Source organism: Castor canadensis, chromosome X, assembly GCF_047511655.1.
Source record: "Castor canadensis chromosome X, mCasCan1.hap1v2, whole genome shotgun sequence".
In the NCBI taxonomy this organism is placed as follows: domain Eukaryota; kingdom Metazoa; phylum Chordata; class Mammalia; order Rodentia; family Castoridae; genus Castor; species Castor canadensis.
Genome location: NC_133405.1, coordinates 90,712,060 through 90,725,285, shown reverse-complemented (window position 1 = coordinate 90,725,285; position 13,226 = coordinate 90,712,060). Strand labels below are relative to the sequence as shown.

The 13,226-nt window shown below is 39.4% G+C and overlaps 1 pseudogene; it reads left to right on the top strand.

The window, feature by feature from the left end:
- The first annotated feature begins 744 nt into the window (after positions 1–744).
- The window catches only part of LOC141419475 (talin-1 pseudogene), a 53,578-nt pseudogene continuing 41,096 nt past the window's right edge, over positions 745–13,226 (top strand).

Genomic DNA, 13,226 nt, shown 5'->3' with positions numbered 1-13,226 from the left:
AACAAGAAGGGTGTCCCACCACAAGGACAATTCCTTCAAACTGAAACTTCAGCAAACTGGACCTCGGTAACCTTATTCCTTTTTCTAACCCTGTCCACCACTTGCTTGGGGCATACAAATCCACATCAGCCTTTTAACCTGACCTGGATGATTGTAGATGTATCCACAGGAGACATTCTTAACCAGACCTCCAAGGTGACCCCTCCCAGCACCTGGTTCTCAGAATTATACTTTGACTTAAGGGCCTTATTCACTGGCAGGGGACAATGGGATTTGCGCCAAAGTTACTTCTATGTCTGCCCCTCTCCCCAACCCAAACACAGAAAAAAATGTGGAGAAATCGCAGACTATTATTGTAAGTCATGGGGTTGTGAGAGCTCAGGGGACATATGGTGGCCACCCCCCAAACAGGGGGACCTTATTCAGTTAAGTAGAGTCTCTCAATCTGGTATTACATACCACCAACCTAGACCTATAAATAAGGGATGCCCAACTCCCCCCAATTGTAATCCCATTATGATAAATTTCACTGATTTAGGAAAAAAGGCGACAAATTGGTAATTGGGTAAATCCTGGGGAGTCAGACTCTACAAAACAAATCATCCAGGAGCCCTTTTTACCTTGCGGCGTGTGCGACAACCAGTCTCTACTCTAACAATAGGACCTAATCTCGTGTTAAGGCCTAATCCTGTGTTAAAGCCAGAGTTGTCTGAGGCAAAATTGGTTCCACGCACAACTCCCCGGATGCCCCAGAACACCACTCCCAATGACTCTCAGAGTCCCAAAGTGACACCCCCAGAACCCACAACCACCGTTCCCTTCACTGTACCACCTAGCCCCCTGGAGACCTTGCTGTTTGCTACATTTGAGACCTTGAATAGGACAGCCCCTAATCTAACTGAGGCTTGCTGGCTTTGCTACAGCCCTTCGCCCCCTTTCTACGAGGCTATTGGAATCAATTCCTCTTTTGTAGTTAACACTACTACTCCAACGGGTTGGGAGGCCCGACCCGCCGGCCTGACCATGGCTCAGGTCAGTGGCCAAGGGACTTGTGTAGGGCAGGTCCCAAAAGGAAATAAAAAATTGTGCCCTACTATAATTGAGCGCCCAAACTGGAATGCCTCCCATTGGATAACCCCGGCTGGAGGTGCCTGGTGGGCATGCTCGCTGAACGGGCTGACCCCCCACTTGGCTGGATCGGTCTTTAATGCCTCCCGGGAATTCTGCCTGATGGTGATAGTGGTGCCTAGAATCCTCTACCATCCAGCTGAATGTCCCATTCTTTACTGGTCCGACCGCCCCCGGGCAAAAAGTGAGCCCATTACCACCCTAACCATCACTACCCTATTTGAAATAGGTCTGGCAGGGGCAGGTACCGGCATAGCCTCTCTGGCCACTCAGCACTCCAGCCTCACCTCCCTCAGGGCGGCCATCAATGAGGACCTAGACCGTATTAAAAAATCCATTAGCCACCTTGAAAAATCCCTAACTTCCCTATCCGAGGTAGTCCTCCAGAACCGGAGGGGACTGGACCTACTGTTCCTTAAGAATGGTGACCTCTGTGCAGCTCTAGGGGAGGAATGTTGCTTTTACGCCGACCACACCGGGGTTGTTCGCGACTCTATGTCCAAACTTTGGGAAGGTCTAGAGCAACAAAAAAGGGAAAGAGAGGCCAGGGAAGGCTGGTTCGAATCTTGGTTCAACCAGTCCTCTTGGTTAGCTACCCTCCTGTCTGCACTAGCAGGGCCAATAGTAATCCTCCTGTTATTGGTCACCATAGGACCTTGTATTCTAAACCGACTTGTGACTTTCATCAAAAACCGAATTAACACTGTTCAACTTCTGGTCCTCCGCCAACAATACCAGGCTCTTCATCCCCTTGAGAATGATTCCTCAATATAGCCCCCCCCCAAAAAAAGGGGGGGGGAATGAAAGGATGTGCCCTTTGCCCCAGCAGATCCCCATAGCAGAAACCAGTAAAACCAGCACAGGATGCCCCGTGCAGGATAAGATAAACAGGATGGGGGCAGGTGGAATGTGAGGAATGTGAGGAATGTGAGCAGATTGCGAAAGATGACTAGAAGTACGTGCAAGATGTGCCCTGCCTGCTTGCTAAATGTAACCGTGTGCGCGAATACTGACCCTTGAATCTATAGGCTAAGAAGTAATGTACTCTTAAATGGATAGGCTGGAAATGTATGTGGTGTTACAAACTCATTGGCTATGTACTGTGCGGGCTTTTGCTGTAACGGCCGGTAGGGGCCTATATAAGATCTTCCCTAAAGAGGCTCGGGGTCTTGTCTGCCCAATCGGACCTGTGTGTCTGTGTGGGAGCTTGACCCTGGCTTGCCAGCTCAATAAACTCTGCTTTGTTGATTGCATTCACACGTGACTCTCTGTCTCTCGGAGGAATAGGATTCTCGGACCCTAACACTACTTTCTACAGCAGCAGATTACACATTTTTCTCAGCAGCCCATGGAACTTTCTCCAAGAGAGATCACATCCTAGGTCATAAAGCAAACCTCAATAAATTTTTAAAAAATCACCATAATTGCCTGTATCCTACTAGAACATAATGGAATAAAATTAGAAATCAATAGCAAGGAAAACCACAAAAATCATTCAAACTCATGGAGATTGAACAACATATCTTTTTAAATGTTTTTATTAGTATATACAGGGGTTTAGTATGTTAGTATATACGGGGGTTTTATTGTGATATTTCCATTTATACATATATTTTAACCCTATTTGGTTCATGGCTTCTATAAATATCTCTCTTCTCCTACTTCCCTAATTGAAATAACTTTGACTGGTTTCCATGTTCCATTTTCATACACGCATAGAAAATACTTCAAGCATGATCCCTGTCTTTCATGCTCTTCATTTACCCTCCCCCTCTCGCTAGTAACAAACCCTAAACATGACCTGTTTTAATTCCTGTCCTTAATTATTTTAAAGTTTTTTCAGTAAGTGGTGTTTGCCTTGATATTTTATCTGTAAATATATTATACCTTTGTCAGTCAAATCTTCTCTACTATTCTTCCTTACCCTTTCTCCCCACCCTGTATTTTTCAGTAGTTTTCAGTGCATTTCATTGTGACCTGTTCCTACACAGGTGTGACATATTTTGATATTACTCATTTTCTATCATCTTTTCTTCTTTTCCTTGTCACTTAGTTTCCTCTAAAAGGCACCATTTGTGGAAACATGTTTTAGATATATTTATATTTACATATATGAATATATAATCTATATTGTAGAGAAAATATATCATGTGTGTCAAATATATAATATATCACATATGTGATAATGCATGTAATCATTTTTTTGTATTCTTCCCAAATTTTCTAAGCGCTCACTTTATTTATTTATTTATTTATTTATATTTTCGTTGTTGTGCTGGGTGGGGGTACATTGTGGCATTTACAAAAGTTCTTACAATGTATCAAATATATCATACTTGAATTCACTGCCTCTGTCACTCTCCTTTATCCCCCTTTCCCTCATTCCTTGAATAGTTTCAACAAGTATCACATTTTTGCATTTACGTACACATGTCCACCTCCCCCCATTCCACTAGTACAAACTCCCTCCACCCATGGCAGGACCTATTCCACCCTCCTATTCTCCAATTTTGTAGAAGAAAATACAAGACAGAAAAAAATGACATATTTTCTTGTTTGTGATAAAGGTAGCTATACAGGGAGTTTCCTTGTGATATTTCCATGTATTATAACCCCAAGGGGTTCATCTTGTCTATTTTTCTTCATTCTTCATTCTACCTGAGTCCCTTTCTTATGGTGGTTTCAGACAGTTTAAGAATTCTATATTTATTCTTGTATAGAGAGCATATCAACCATAGCATCTTCTTAGTTTCTTTCTTTTATCCCGCCTCTCTCATATGTTACTTCATCTTAGTGTGACCAGGATTTTACAATATTGCTGTATTGGTATTAGGTCTGTATTCCACATATGAGAGCCTTCTGAGCCTGGCTAAATTCACTTAAGAGGATGTTTTCCAGTTCCATCCACTTACCTGTAAATGACAAAATTTAATTTTTTGTGGCTAAGTAAAATTCCATTGTGTATTAATACCACATTTTCTTAAACCATTTGTCGGTAGTGGGGCACCTTGGCATTTTCCATAGCTTAGCTATTATGAATAGTGCTGCAATAAACATTGGTGTGATGTGCCTTTGTTGTGAACTGACTCACATTCCTTTTATGGTTATGCTTGTTTTTATCTTCTCACTGTTGGGTTCTTGTAGCACCTACTGTTGTGTTGGTTTGGTGGTTATATACTCTTTTTGTTTCTGTTTATCACAGAAGACTTTTACTCCTCCATCAAATTTGAATGATAGCTTTGTTTGGGTAAAATACCTGAGGACTGAAATTGTTGTCTTTCTGTGCTCAAAATACCTCACTCCATGCCTTTTCTGCTTTTAAGGTTTCTGTTCAAAAATCTGCTGTCATCTTGATGGGTTTGCCTTTATATGTTGTTTGATTTTTCTCTTTTACAGCCTTATTCTTGGTACTAGTTGTGTTAATGATATGTCATGAAGAGATTCTATTTTGGTCATGTCTGTTTGGTGTCCTGGAGGGTTCCTGTACCTGAATGGGCATCTCTATCTTAAGAGTTGGGAAATTTTCTGTTATTATTTTGCTGACTATATTACATACAGCTTTGACTTGCACCTCTTCTCCTTCTTCTATGCCCATGATTCATAGGTTTGGACTGTTGATAGAATTGCTGAGTTCTTGCATATTCCTTTTGCAGCTCTTGAGTCTTTTTGTGTAAGAATTCTGTTTTTCCTTTAATATCTATTTTGCCTTCAACTCTTGAAATTATCCTCCCACTTGTTCTAGTCTACTTGAGTGGCTTTCAACTCTGTTTTTTATTTACTTAAAGGAAAGTTTTACTTCCAGAATTTCTGTTTGATTCTTTTATCTGAGATTTTCCATATCTCTGTTAAGCACCTCTTTCATATCTTGTGCTGTCTTCTTTATTTTATATATCCTTTTTAAAAAAAAGTCTCCTTTGTTTCATTTTGGAGTTTGTTGTACTCCTCTCTGAGTTCATCTAGTTTTTTCTGTGTCTTCTCAAGTTTTTTAATTGTGTTGTCTTGATATTCTTTGAGTTGTTTTAGTATGTTCTTCTTTAGCTTCTGTTCCAAGTCCTCCATAATTTCCTCTTTGATCTCCTTTTGGAGGTCCTCTTTGAACACTTCTTTAAGGTCCTCACTAAGCTCATTATACATACTTATCATCATTCTACTTTGGTCAGCAACTGGGTATTAATTTCCTTCACTTTCCACTAAATCCTCTATTGAATTATTGTTAGTCTTTTTAGGCATTGTATTCCACTACCTTCTTCTTCTCCCTCTGTTTCTATTTTGTGCCATGCTCCTGTGTTATTAATTGGCTAATTGGAGGTTTTAATCACCTGTTATCTGTCCCTTGACTTAATTACTAGGCTGTGACTGGTTCAGTCATTAGCTAGGTTGATGTGCTATTTCTGTTCACTGACCTGGTAATAACAAATTTACAGATTCAGTGTGAGACCAGTTATTTACATATGTATAGAGAACCTCTTGGTGATAAACAGTGGGTATCATGGGGTGACAATTGTTTGGATAGAGATAGATACTTAGGTATTTAAAGAGATGGCACTAAAGGGGGCAGAGAGGAGAAGATGGGGTGGGGGTGTAAGGGTGTGAGGTATGTGGGTGTTGGAATTAATAACCCTCCAGTGGTGAAAAGAGACACACAAGGGACAGGGAAAATCTGGATAAGGCAATTTCTTTTGATCAAAAGGGTGCAAGCATGTGCTCACTCCAGCTTAGCAAACACTCAAGCACAAAATGGCTGACCGTGGATCTTCCTTATATCCCTGACACAGTTGTACCTGCCCCTAACCTAAGATCTGTCCAGGTCAAAGGTTCACAATCTCACTCGATTGGTTAAAAGGCTTGGGGGATGGGTTAGGGCATACAGTTTGGCAGGCAATGAAGCTGTGCAAGAATCCAGAAGAAGAAGCAGGGACCCTTTAAACATGCAAGTCACTAAGATGGTGATCTGAGGAATTTTTGAGTAATCTAAAAGGGTAACAAATACTTTTATAGAAGAGACCATTTTCTTACAGGGGCTATATGGTAATAAGGCTCTAATGTGTTAAAGTGTAGTTCAGTTATTGTGGGGGAGGGTTCTTTTGTCAGTAATTGTGGAGGGATAGGATGCTTGGGGTGATGTATGAAATTGAGATAGTAGACTCTTCAGTGAGTGGTGAATGTGGAGGAGGTAGAGGAAGTGTGGGGAAAAGTAGGGGAAGGAGAGGTGGGGAAGGTAGAGAAGAGGGCAGAAAAAATAGTTGGGGGAGAGAAAAGAAAGTGGGATAAGAGAGTGCTAAGCAGATTGATATTTGGACAGTAAGGAAGAGGGAGATAGGTAACAATGCATTGTAGCACAAAAAGAGAAAATGAAGAGAATAAGAATAAAGATAACAAAATAATAGTAATAAAATTAAAAATGCTAAATAAAAAAGTGGAAAAATCAGTTCTCTGAAAGCTCTGGGCTTACTTTTTTTTTTACATCAAATCCAGGTGCTGGTACATTTGACAAGGGCTTTCTCAGGGTCCTTGTCCCTTCTCAAGGTTGGTATGCTGGGCTTTGTGGCAATGGATGTTGCCCTTACATGCCAGACAGCTTTGGGGAAAGTCAACAGAGGGTATTTTAGCCCAGGTGCTTCCTTGGTGTGATGGACCATCTGGTCCCATCAGGATTTCTGAAGTGGTCCTGCCAGGAGGCTAGTTTGCAAGCAGTCACTCATCCCTTATGCTCACAGGGTGAATTGCCAGTGAGCTTTATGAGTGCTCACTTTTCAGCTCACAACCAGATTCTCCAAGGTGGTCAAATATGTTTCTGGTTTCACCAGGCAGCAGCTGTGTTGCTCCACTGCCACTTTGGCTCTGGCAAGTCAGCCCCTCCCCCTGCAAGGTAAAGCAACTTGGCATTGTGCCCTGCCCCAGTCCCTTGAGTGAAGCTCAGAGGTCTGCTCTGCCCCCACTCTGGGAGTTATATCCCACGTTTTGCCCCATCCCCACCAGGAAGAAGTGAATTATGTTCTCCTTCTATGGCATTCAGTTTTGTTCCTGCGTGTTGGGGGGAGATGCAATCTGCCTATCAGCTGCACTGGATTATGCGGTTCCCTTGAGGGTAGGTGATCTATGGCACTTACGTGTTAGGGTTGCAAATTCACTGCAGCAGAGTTGGATCTGGGACTGCAAGGTGCAGGCAGGCTGTGTCCACCTGATACAGGTTCTGTACGTCGCAGAATCTATTTCATTTTGATCCACAGTTCTCTGCGTTTTCCAAGAAAAAGAAAGAAAAAAATAAAAAAGGGAAAAACAGCCAGCAGCGGCAGATTTCCCTTAGGCAGACTGGCAGCCATGGTGGTCCCAGCCCACACCAGCAGCTTTGCTGGGTCCAGCGTGAGCCGAGGCTTTCCCAACTGTAATGTGAAATTAAAAACTGTTTTATGAGTGAGTTGTTGAGCTTTATGTGCACCGTATGTGTTGGCCGTAACATAGTTGTCTAAAAAATCAGAATTACTGAAGTCTAGCTTCCATGAATCTGAAGTGTTTTTCTGAAATCATGGAGCTCAGTTTCTGCTTCCTTCAGCTATCTGCCATCTTGGATCTCCCCTAATGCTTATATTTGTATTTGAATCGATCTTCCACATATGAGAGAAAACATATTTTACTTAACATGTTGTTCTCCAGTTCCATCCATTTACTCGCAAATGACAAAATTTCCTTCTTCTATATGGCTGAATAATATTCCATGGTAAGGATGTGCTATTTTTTTTAAATCCATACATCACTTGCACAGCCATTGTTAGTAATGCTGCACTAAACATGGGCATGCAAGTGTCTTTATTGTGTCCTGAATTACATTCCCTTGGATATATGCCCAGGAGGAGTATTGCTAGATCATATGTAGCTCTATTTTTAGTTTTATGAGGAGCCTCCATACTGCTTTCCATAGTGGTTTTGCTAATTTACATTTCCACCAACAATGTCTAAGGGTTCCTTTTTCCGTGCATCCTCGCAAACATTTATTGGTGGTGGTGGTGTTCTTGATGATAACCATTCTAGCAGGAATGAGGTGGAATCTTAATGTGGTTTTGATTTGGATTTCCTTTATGGCAAGTGATGTTGAGCGTTTCTTCATGTGTATTTTGGCCATTTGTACTTCTTCCTTTGAAAAAAATTCTGCTCTGTTCATTTCCCCTTTAGTTCATTGAGTCATTGATTTTATGGGTGTTTAGGTTTTTTAGCTCCTTGTAAACTGTGGTTTTTAATCACTTCTCAGATGTATAGCTGGTAAAGATTTTCTCCGATTCTGTGGGCTATCTCTTTAGTCTGGTTACCTCTTCCTTTATTGTGCAGAAGCTTTTAGTTTCATGTAGGCCCATTTGTTAATGCTTCCTCTTAATTTCTGAGCCACTGGAGTTCTATTTAGGAAGTTATTGCCTATGACTATATGTTCGAGTATATTCACTACTCTTTCCTGCAGTAGTTTCAAAGTTTCAGGTCTTACATTAAGGTATGTGATCCAGTTTGATTTTATATTTTTGCAGATGAAAGACATGGGTCCATCTTCAGTCTTCTACATGCAGATATTCCATTTTCTCGGCTGTCTTTTCTTCATCATATGTTTTGGACACCTTTGTCAAAAACCAGGTGGACAAAAAACCAGGTGGCTGTGTGGATTTCTGTCTGGGTCTTCTGTTATGTTCCATTGGTCTTTGTGTCTATTTTTTTTTTTGCCAGTACCATTCTGCTTTTATTACTATGCCTCTGTAGTATGGCTTGAAGTTGGGAATTGTGATATCTCCAGTGTTGCTCTTTCTGCTCAGTGTTACCTTGGCTATTCGTGGTCTTTTGTGCTTCCCCATGAACTTTAGGATTGATTTTTCAATCTCTCTGAGGAATGTCATGGGAATTTTGATGGAGATTGCATTGAATATATATGTTACTTTCACTAATACATATTAATTCACTGATATATATTAATATTTTCACAATATTAATTCTGTCAATCCATGATCATGGAGGGGTGTTTCCATCTTATGATGTCTTCTTCAATTTCTTTGTATAAAGGTTTGTAGTTTTTCTTGTAGAGGTCTTTTATTGCCTTCATTAAGTTTATGCCTAGGTACTTTTTTGAGGTTATTAGAAATAGAATTGTTTTCCTAAATTCTTTCTCAGCCTGTCCCTTGTTTTTATTTAGCAATGCTAGTGAATTTTGAATATTGATTTTGTATCCTGTTAACTTGCTGAAGGTGCTTATTGATATCAGGGAGGTTTGTGGTGGAGTTTTTCAGGTCTTTTAGGTTTGAGATCGTGTCATCTGGAATTAGGGATAACTTGACTTCTTCCTTCCCTATTTGAATTCCTTTTATTTCTTCTTTCTCTCTTAATGGTGTGGCTAGGGATTACAAAACTATGTTGAATAAGAGTGGAGAGAGTGAACACCCTTTTCTCATTTCTGACTTTAGTAGAAATGGTTTCAGTTTTCCCCTAGTTAGTATGATGTTAGCTAAAGGATTTTCATATACAGCATATAGTATGTTGAGGTACATTCCTTCTATTCTTAGTTTCATCAGAACTTTTATGAAGAAATGCTATTGAAATTTGTCAAATGCCTTTTCTGTATCTATTGACACGATCGTGTGATTTTTGTCCTTGTTTCTGTTTATATGCGATATTACATTCATGGATTTGCATATGTTGAAACATCCCTCCATCCTGGAATGAAACCAACTGGATTGTGGTGTATGCTCTTTTTGATATGTTCTTGAATTCAGGTTGCCCGTATTTTATTGAGCATTTTTTGTGGTACTGGGATTTGAAGTCTGGGCCTCCTGCTAGGTAAGCAGGCACTCTACCACTTAGGCACCCTTCCAGCCCTATTGAGAATTCTTGCATCCATGTTCATGAAGGAGATTGACCTACAATTTTTTTTTGTGATGAGTGCAATACTGGCTACATAAAATGAATGTGATAGTGTTACTTCTGTTTCCATTAGGTCTGATAGAATTCAGCAGTAAACCCATCAGGCCCTGGCCTTATGTTTTTTCAGAGACTGTTGCTGCTTCTATTTCACTGCTTGCTGTAGATCCATTTATGTGGTTTGTACCCTCTTGGTTCACATTTGGTTGGCCATATGCACCTAGAAATTTATCCATTTCTTCGAGATTTTCCAATTTCTTTGAGTATAGTTTTTCAAATTATTCCCTAATGATCCTATGGATTTCATTGTATTTGCTGTGGTATCTCCTTTTTCATCTCTAATTTTATTGATTTGGATCATTCACATACTCCTTTTGTTTAGATTCACTGAGGGTTTATCAATCTTGCTGATTTTCTTGAAGAAACATCATTTTGTTTCATTGATTCTTTGTATAGTTCTTTTCATCTCTATTTCATTGATTTTAGCCCTTACTTTTATGATCTCTGTCCTTTTCTTCTGGGGAGTTCATCTTGTTCTTGTTATTTTAGGAATTTGAGATGCTGCATTATGTTATTTGTTTGAGACCCCTCTGCACCTTTTAATGTAGGCATTCATAGCTATAAACATCCCCCTTAGTGCTGTGTCCCATAGATTCTTGTAGGTTGTGCTTTCATTTTCATGAGATTCTAAGCACTTTTTAATTTTCTCCTTTATTTCTTCACATGCAATGCATTCATCAGTATCCAGGTGTTTGTGTATTTTTTGTTGTTTCTTTTGTTTTTGAGTTCTAGTTTTATTTCATTGTGTTCAGACAGTAGGCAGTGGGTTATTTTAATTTCCTTATATTTGTGAAGACTTGCCTTGTGTCATAAAATAAGACCTACTTTGAAGAAATTTCCATGGACTTTTGAGAAAAATATGTATTCCCTGCTGCTGGATGAAATACTCTGTAGATGTCTGTTAAGTTCATTTGGTGTATGGTGTCATTTAACTCTGAAGTTTCTTTGTTGAATTATTTTGCATGTGATGACCTTTCTATTGGTAGCAGATGGGTATTGAAGTCTCCCGCTGTCATTGTGTAGGATCCATCTATGCTTTTAAGTGCAGTAATGTTTGTTTAATGCAGTTGGATGCACTGATACTAAGTGCTTACAAGTTAATAATTGTTTTTTTCTTAATTAGTATGGATTAGCCTTCTGACCAATTTAAGTTTGAAGCCTACTTTATCAAATATAAGTAGAGCTTCTACTGCCTGATTTGGGGGTCCACTTTCTTGGGAAATCTATTTCTACTCTATCACCAAAAGTCCCTGTTGTCTTTGTCAGTGAGATGCAATCATTGTAGGCAATAAATCATTGGGTCTTCCTTTTTAATCCAGTTCACAAACCCATGTTTCGATTGGGGAGTTGAGACCATTGACATTCAGCATTAATATTGAAAGGCATGTGGTAATTTCTGCCATTTTGTTGCTCTGAGTGTGTGTGTGTGTGTGTGTTTGATTCTTTCCTACTCTTCATTTGTTTATCTACATATCTTTTGAGATTTATTTATTCTCATACTTTCATGGCTATGTTTATGCTCATATTCTTTGTGTAGAATTCCATTCAGTGTCTTCTGGAGTGCTGGTTTAGTGGTCACAAATTGCTTTAGCTTGTATATATCATGGAAGAATTTTATTTCACCTTCAATGATGAATGATAGGTTTGCTGGGTTGAGTAATCTATGTTTCAAATTAGTTTCTTTGAGTGGTCAAAACACTTCATTTTATTTCCCTCCTTGGTTTTAAGGTTTCTGTTGAGAAATCTGCGGTTATTTTGATGGTTTGCTGTTATATGTGTTTTGACATCTCTTCCTTGCATCTTTCAATAGTATTTCCTTGTTTTATTATACTTAATTTTTTAACTCTTATATGCCGTGGAGAGGCTGTGCTTTGGTCATATCTGTTTGGTGTTCTAGAGGCCATCTGGATGGGCATCTCTTTATCAGGAATTGGTAAATTCTCTGCTATTGTTGTTACTACTACTACTACTACTACTACTACTACTACAGTATTAGGATCAAATCTAGAGCCTTCTGCTATTATTTTGTTGAATATATTCCCTATACCTTTAACTTGCACCTCTTCTCCTTCTTCAGTGTTCATGAGTCAAAGGTTTGATCTTTTGATGAAGTCAGAGTGTCTTTGTCTGGTTCATTTGTACACTTCGTTCTTTTTTATATGCAGTCATCTCTTTTTCCTTACTATACTTTGTCTTCTAGCCCCAAAATTCTGTCTTCCATTTGATTCATTCTGCTGAGGGGACTTCCAACTGCATTTTAATTTTGATTTATGGAGCTTTTTACTTCCAGAGATTGAATTTTTTCAGGCTTTCTATATCTTTCTTGAATTCCCCTTTCATGTCTCGTATTGTCTTCCATAGTTCACTTAGGTGTTTATTTGTACCTTCCTTGAATTCACTCAGATGTTTATTTGTAGCTTGAGTTCATTCAGTTTCTTTGCATTACCATTGAATTTATTTAGCTGTTTATTCATATTCTTTTTAATTTCATTGACTTGTTTTTGAAAGTCATTAGTCATCAGCATCCTTATGAAGTTGAAAATTGAGATTTCATCCCTTTCACTATCCATCAGATCCTCATTTTTTTAGTGCTTGCTGACCATTGAAGGGTCATTCCCCATTTCTTTTCATATTTCTTATGCCTCTATTTTGAGATTTGTTCCTCTACAGTCAATTAGTTGGTTGGGGTTTTAGTCACCTGAAGTCTTTCCCTAGAGTTAATGTCTATGATCTTTCAGAACTGGTCATTGGCTAGATTGTTGTGTTACTTCTGACCACTGTGCTAGGTATATAACTTCGCATTGACAAATTTACCAATTAAATATCAAACCAGGTATTTACATGAAGTGGAATACTTTTGGTATATTATCTATATTCAGTAGGGGGTTAGAAAAATCAAAGCTGTTGGCATACAAGTTGAAATTTAGGAAGTATAAATAATGGGAGCAGGGGAGGAAATAAGGAAGAAGGAAGATGGGGGTTGGGAAGAAGTGGTGTGAAGTGTGAAGGCTGCAGGTAAGCAAGACCCTAGTGTGGAGAGATATAGTTCAATTGTTGTGGAAAAGAGTGCTATTATTATGGATTGCAGAAGGATAGAAATGTTGGGAGTAATACAAAGAGACAGACTAAACCACCAGGTAAATGGTTTG